Source organism: Bubalus kerabau, chromosome 20, assembly GCF_029407905.1.
Source record: "Bubalus kerabau isolate K-KA32 ecotype Philippines breed swamp buffalo chromosome 20, PCC_UOA_SB_1v2, whole genome shotgun sequence".
Classification (NCBI taxonomy): Eukaryota; Metazoa; Chordata; class Mammalia; order Artiodactyla; family Bovidae; genus Bubalus; species Bubalus kerabau.
This window is the reverse complement of record NC_073643.1, coordinates 13,914,935-13,922,383: the sequence shown is the minus strand read 5'-3', so window position 1 is coordinate 13,922,383 and position 7,449 is coordinate 13,914,935. Positions and strand designations below refer to the sequence as shown.

The 7,449-nt window shown below is 41.4% G+C and overlaps 1 protein-coding gene across 1 annotated transcript in view; it reads left to right on the top strand.

Annotated features, from left to right (window-relative positions):
* Nucleotides 1-299: 299 nt before the first annotated feature.
* Nucleotides 300-7,449, top strand: part of SCN10A (sodium voltage-gated channel alpha subunit 10) — a 103,933-nt gene continuing 96,783 nt past the window's right edge. Inside the window, exons 1-2 of the mRNA XM_055557093.1 lie at nucleotides 300-450; nucleotides 2,983-3,047. The gene's annotated coding sequence lies outside the window, so the exon portion shown is untranslated. The remainder of the gene's footprint in view (nucleotides 451-2,982; nucleotides 3,048-7,449) is intronic.

Here is a 7,449-nt window from a genome sequence, read left to right as displayed (position 1 = left end):
TGAAATAAACGTGAGTGTTTGTCCTGGAAACAGAAGGTAAATACCCCTGTGAATGGGTGCAGCCCTGCTCTTTGTGGTCAATGGTGGGGTGTTGCCTGTCTGACTATTCAAGGCAGCCTTGCTCCAGGCTGGGCGTCTATCGTGGATGCCGGAGGCACTGCGATCTAAAGTGCAGCTTCTTGGCTTCCTCGGGTTTCAGCATTTCCCATGAGATCATTTAAAATCACATTTGTTACTTTACCATCTAATCACACATAAGCTTCCCCGCCCCCTCCCCACGCCCTGCTTCCATCCAAGGAGAGCACTTTCTGGAGCACCAGCAGCCAGGGTGGATCTTGTGATGGGAAATGGGAATGCCACCCAAGAAAGGAGGATTCCTTGCAGTTCCTGGTAAAGGACAGTGAGATTCCCAGCAGACGGACTGAACCACCTCCCTGAGGACATACAAGTGTAAGTCTTTGCAAAACTGGGGGTCCTGGACTTTTCTCCTTTCCCAGAGTTGCTTGTAGCCTCCGGGCAGAACAGACATCAGTCAGAGTGTCTTCTGGCCATGCTTGATGTTAAGCTGAGCATAGGTTTCAGGAACTCATGGTTTCCAGTGGAAGCGATCTGGGATAGAAGAGGTGACCTCTCCACCTAGAAGACAAACAAGATTGAGCAGCAAAGGTTTGACTGTGGGACTCGGGGGCCTGTCTGTGGCTAATGGTGTAAAGATTTAGGTTTGGGGTGATTTGGAAGAATTACAGGTTTTGTCCATGATCCCAAAATGAAACATGTTTTATGGGCTGTTGAATACATGACTGTCCCCAAACACCCATAGTTCTTAGAAAATAGTTTTACAATTGATCTGTTTGTATCAAAGACTCTCCTGCTTCCCTTCCTCTGAAGGATCAGGGGAAAATATAGCCAAATCCCAAACTATCAATTCTATATGCCTCATTAATGTTGAGTTTACACTCTTCAAAGAGTCACATTGATATAAAGATGTTTTATTAGCAAGCGTAATTTCAGAAATTTTACCAAAGCTGTGGTAACAGAGGCCAAATGTCCTAGTAGTGTTGATGAAAATTTAAATAAGAATGGACACAGAAAGCAGAGAATGCATGGTCTGTGGGTAGGAGGTGATACACTCCTTCAGAGATAAGTTTTGCCTCAAACTTAAGCAACAAGTACTCCTGTTAGAGAAACACAAGTAAGGTTAAAAGTAGTGGGTTCCTCTCTTGGTCACAAATTAGAATTATCTGGAGAGCTTTTTAGAAGCAGACTCCTGGGCCCCACTCGAGGCCTAGTTAATCTGGTGTAGGAGTGACTGCTAAGAATCTATAATTTTTTTCAGTGCTGTCGAGAATACTGTGATGGGCAACATGGTTGAGAAATTCTTATTTTAGAATGGTGGTGAAAAAAGACAAACACAGATGATCAAGGGTGTTTTGCAAGCTTCTGGGGAGCATTTATACATGCTCAGAAAGCTGACAACAGGTCGAACCAAAGTTACCTCTGCTTTGTTTTTAGTCCCAAATCTGCAATCCACAAGAATGACTCATTCAGAAGTCTCTATGGTTCTGGCTTTGTTTGGCTTTTCTTCCCCCTTCTTAGTTCAAGGGCACTTTGTGTACATTTGATTCTTGATCATGATTTGCTCTTTGAGAGTGCCTGTTGGGTCAGTGCCAGAAAAAGAAAACTCTTCTGTGATTTTAAAATGCAGTTTGAGTTGGCTTTCCTGGACTTGCAAAATGAAGCAGGTAGAAGCAACCCCACATATGTATTTTGAGTAACAGCAGCCTAAAGGTTGAGCTTTCCAGCCGCACGGCGTGGGAGGAAGGAGAAAATAACAGCATGAAATGAACTGCTTTTAGTTTGATGGAAGAATTTGTTTTGAAATGGCAGAAAGTTGGTTTCAAATGTTAGGAGGATTTTAGAATGGTCTTAAGAAATAATTTATGGGTTCCCTAGCCACTTACTTAGCAATCAAATCATGGTGATAAAAATAACAATAAGTAAGCATTTAATGTGAAACATCAGCATTTTTTTTTTTTTTTGCCCCAGATATATTTAAGAGTGGGTATTTGCAAGGATGGTTTTAAGAAAAGTGTCATCAAAAGGAAATGGAAAAAGAGAACAGCCTGTAATGATACATGGTGGATAAAAGTCTTTCACAAATAAATATTGCCAAGGAAATACTTTTCTAGGAGGAGAAAAAGCAGTGATCATTGATCTGGGTGTGCATTCCTTTGTGTCAGAACCCAATCACATCAAAAAGACTCCTGAGACCTCAGCTTTTTCATGAGCATCAGCCCATGGATTCCATTGGTCCCCTCTGTCTCAGAACAAACCCAGCCTGGGTCCCACATACAAACTAATATTGTGAGCTCAGAGTCCATGCCTCCTGAACCCATGAAAGAAATGCTATATCCCTTCCCTCTCTGCAATTTCTATGCCATTTCTGATACATTCCTTATTACTGGGCTCACCCTTTCTGCCTAATCACTTCCTGCCCAGATCTTACCTGCCCTTCCAAGTCTTGGATAGACCTCATTCTCCCACAAGGCATAATGCCCTCTCTTCCCTTCTCTGCTTCTGCCTCACCACTTCACTTAATGTTTCTTTGTATGACACATGTCCCTTCTACAGATCCCACCAGAGTGTCAGTTTCTGAATGGCAGGATCTCAGCCTGCTTGATTTGCATTCCCCCGTCACAACTTCGTACACACTGGCAGTTCAGCAAGTGCTTCCTGAGTTGAAAATCATGGCTTGGGGTTCTGGATCATATTGGGAAAAAGATTCAAACACAAAAGCATCCTCTCTCACACTCCCACTTCAACCAAATGTGTTGTCTCCCTTGCCTGCTGGCATCAATTCTGGGAGCTTAGAACTGTTTGTCCTTGGGGAAGATGTCACTGTGGTCCATCTTGCTCATTAGACTCCCGTGGTCACTCCTCTTTCCTTACTACTCATTGTCATGCTTTCCCCTGGGGCTCCAGAGAGGACAAGAGTCATGTTTCACAAACTGGATCAGAAGAGTGAGAAGAGGTCACGGTGACCACAGGTGGGTAGAGAGTACAGGGGCTAAGAGCACAGGCCTGCTGATGGAGCCAGACCTTGGGTAGTGTCCCAGCTTTATTTTATTAAGCTTTTTATTTTATTTAGCTTTTATTAAGCTAGCTTTGTATATGATAAAACTGAGGACAGAGTAGTCTAGTAACTTTCCCTATGTCCCACAGCTAGTAATTTGTAGACTAGGGATTTAAACCTAGATAGTGTGGCTCCAGAATTTAAGAACTTAATCATTACACATTGCCTCTCTACATATTGGTTTCTTAACAGTGGAAAATATTTCCATCAGGCAAACTCTCCCTGCTTTCTTTTGTTTCCTCAACTATGAAATGGACATAATAGTACCTATTTCACAAGATGATGGTGAAATTTAAACAGCAGAATGTATAAAGGACTTAGCCTAGCCTATTAGCTACTATTCCTAGAATCATTTAGTCCAGCACCCTCATTTTATAGATAAAATTCCAGGTCTCCAGTGGGACCTGGAATTTCAGTTTTAGTGACTTCTTCTGAAAGCCCACCCATTAGTCAAGTTTGCATAGCTGGTTACTGGCATGAAGAGCAGGGACCCAGGTTCCCTGCCGTAGGCAAGGAATTCCCCCTGCCATGTGGCACTGATTACCTTTGAGATGACAAGAAGGGAGCCCTCGTAGAGATACTTTGTTCATGTTCTATAGGGAGGGGCCAAGGCATTCAAAGCCCAGCATGCATGCATCAGCAGGTGTAAGTCTGACCTTGCTTTAGACAGAGTGAGTCATGGTGTTATTATTATTTGAAGGGCTCACAGAGCTGACAGGCAGGACAAGTTACGGATGCTACCTGAAGAGGAAGGCCTTGAATAGTGGGTGGGCTTTAGATAGATGGAGAAGGGGGCGGTTACCGAGCATGGGGGAAAGGAGGGAGCAGCAAAGACATAAGCAAAGAATCAGAGAAACCTGGAAAGTGCTGACACTGGCGACAGAAGTCAGAGTAGTGGTTACATGGGGAGTCTTCTGGGGTCCCAGAAGTGTTCTCCATATTGGTCTCGGTGCTAGTTACACAGGTGTTCACATATGGTAAAAAAAAAAAAGCATCAAACTGTAAAGTTAAGATCAGTGCCTCTTATTTCCTTTGTATGCTTGTTATCCCTCTATTTTAAAGAAATCAACAAAAATAATACCCCCCAAAAGAATCCATGTTGAGACTTCCCTGAAGGTCCAGTGGTTAAAACTCCATGCTTCTAATGCAGGGGTCATGGGTTTGATTTCCAGTCAGGGAACTAAGATCCTACATGTCATGCAGTATGGACAAAAAAAGAAAACAGAAAGAAACAGTGTTAATACTTCTATTCTTCACCTTCTGGGCAGAACAGATAAGAATAATGACTTAGGTCTCCAATAAGCTCTGATCTTGGCTATGTCAGCCTCAAGGCTTTAGTGCCTTATCTATCGAAATGGGTTAATAATGGGGTCAGCTTAGAATGTCCTGGTTGGCCTGCTAGTTCAGTGCTCGTCCAGACGCTGCACATCTCTTGTTCCATCTATTCCAATCCTAGCTCTGGTGAGCATCAGTATGAGGGCAGGAGAGAGTCTCCTGGGGAGACTGACAGCATGATTGGTGGATATCTGGGTTGTTGTCCCAACACTGCTTCTTTCTAGCTGGAGGACTTGGGCAAGATCTGTTATCCACCTGAGTCTCAGAGTCTTCACCTGTCGACTAGAGATAGTTGTCCTTCAGGGAGATTGTACAGTTTGATATGAAATCAGATGGATTGGGTAGCACTTCTGGGTCAGCTACTTAATAATTATGTTCCCTTGGGGAATACTGATTTTAACAGCAAAATTAATATATGCTTCCTATGTTCTAGTCATTGCTCTAAGCAAGTGTAGATAAGTGTTGTTCTAAGCATGTATTTAATTCTCATGATAACCTCATAGTGTTTTTATTAAGCTAGCTTTGTAGATGATAAAACTGAGGACAGAGTAGTTGAGTAACTTTCCCTATGTCCCACAGCTAGTAATTTGTAGACTAGGGATTTAAACCTAGATAGTGTGGCTCCAGAATTTAAGAACTTAATCATTACACATTGCCTCTCTACATATTGGTTTCTTAACCAATGGAAAATATTTCATTATATTGAAGGAGAAGTAAAAATATGTTAAAAATTTTAGAGAAATCAAGTATTAGATGAAGTAACATAGTGCATTTTGAAATATCTGAAATACTAACCATGTGCGATATAGGTTTTAAAAGTGACAATTCACTGAGATCTTGTTTTTGTCCAGTGACAATACTTCATGCTGTATACTGTGCCAGGCACTGGGGGGCACAGAACCATGGATGGAATAAATTTGTGTCTGTCCTCACAGGAGTTACTTGTGTCTGTCCTCACAGGAGTTAGAGTCGACTAGGGCAGACAGATAGTAAACAAACACATTAATAAATATAATTATAAGCTATGATAAATGTCAGAAAAGAATAAGATTCTTTGAGAGATCACCTTGAAGGTATCTAATTTAGAAAGGCAACATCACAGAAGGCCTCCCCGAGGGAGTGACATTTAAGCAGTGGCCTAAAAGGAGACATGCCATTTATGTCAGAATTTGACTTTTGAAAGCAGAATTTGAGGACCAAATCAGAATGTGATTTGTGGACAAAAGACGGATTCATTCAATGTCAAGAGCCACGCAGCAGCACCGGATTTTCTGAACACCTTTTGCTTCCCTGGAATAAACCAATGGGCTGCATTATATTGGTTGGCATTTACATAATATTCACAGTTCTCTTGCCGTAGAAACTTGTCCAAAATCCATTTCTACCTGTCAGCATTTGCATATATTTTCTTTAGAAACTCAGCAAAGAAAAAAGGGGATTATTGTTCATGAGAAACATATTTGACTCTAAAATAATTAATGTTTAAGAAGAAGATTAACAGCCATAGAATTGCCTCATGGAAAGGGGCCTCATATAGGTGCCACTGTTTTTAGGAGGTGTTCAACCAAGGCCAGACAAAGGGAGAAAATACTCCAGTGGGGGCTGTCAGCTTGGGTGTGAATTTGCATATTCTTTAGGGTCCCTTAGCCCAGTGTGCACTTGTACCTCTCCCAGCTAGAATATGTGACATTCATATTATAATACAGTCATAAAATTTCTAAAAACAGTAAGCCTTCACCAACTTCTCTCATCTAGGTTTGTCCTGCTCTTTTTCAATACCTTCAGGCGCTTGTCTTTATGATTTAAAACTCCATGGCCAGAACCATATAATTTAGCGCCCCGCCTTTTTTTTTACAATCATCTCCTAATTGTTAGGATTCTTTTCTCCCTGAAAATACTCAAAGGCACCCAAAGCAAGAAACATGACTTTTTGTTAAATGGGAAGGTCTGAGTGTACACTTAGACCAATTACCTCATTGTACAGAGGAGAAAACTGAAATCCAGAGAGAGAAAATACCCCAAGAATGAACAAGGTTTATTATAGACCTGTGACTGGGGCTCCAGTCTTCTAACTTTTGGCCCAGTGGTCTTTCCTCTGTACCACTGTATCATCCTTGACACCTTATAGGGCTAAATACACATTAAGCCTTAGCAGTTAGCAGTTACTGAGAAAGGAAGAATTTTTGAGTATTTGACAGAATGAGAAAGAGCAAAATCTTCCAGGCTCACCCTGAAGCCAGCAGTTCAGTTGAGCACTTCCAGGCTATGGCAATTTCAAGAGAACCCTTGAACCTTGAAGGCACAGGGCCATGTTCATATTTGACGATAGCCAAGGGAACACAGATGTGTTGCTTCTCATTCCCTAGAGAGTCAAGAAGCAAAATAAATACGAAGGACCATCATCTTATTCCTCAAACAGTTGCATCCAGAAGGCAACTAAACAGATCAGTCATGTCAGGGAGAAATACTTCTTCCAGGTGCTTGATCAAGCCAATTCCTGATGTTTTCTGCTGCAAAGTTAATCTGTCCTTAACTAGACAAAACCTTAGTTTCCTCACAAGATCACCCTCAGAATGAGTCAAAGCCATATTCCAGATTCATAAGACACCAGCACTCACAAAATCTCTAGCTTACTTAAATGTGCCTGGGCATGTTTTAAAAACTATAAGAACTCACAGTGCTTGCCAATCTCCCTCACCCAAGAATTCTGAAGGTCTGTTAATGATATACTCTGATAGGGACCTGTTGAATAGGATAGGAATTCTGTTGAGGAGAAAAATAGATTCTATATGTTTTTAATAAAAATTCTTATCCACAGCACGAATTCCCTTCAAATTCTTGACTATATTGTAATATATATTATCTCAGTAAATAAACACTTTCATTTTGGGCAGCTGAACCATATTCAAAAGTATCCATTCACTAAAGGTGGCAGATGGAGAAATAAAGTGGAAACATTATGAGTTTTTAATACTGTGTTT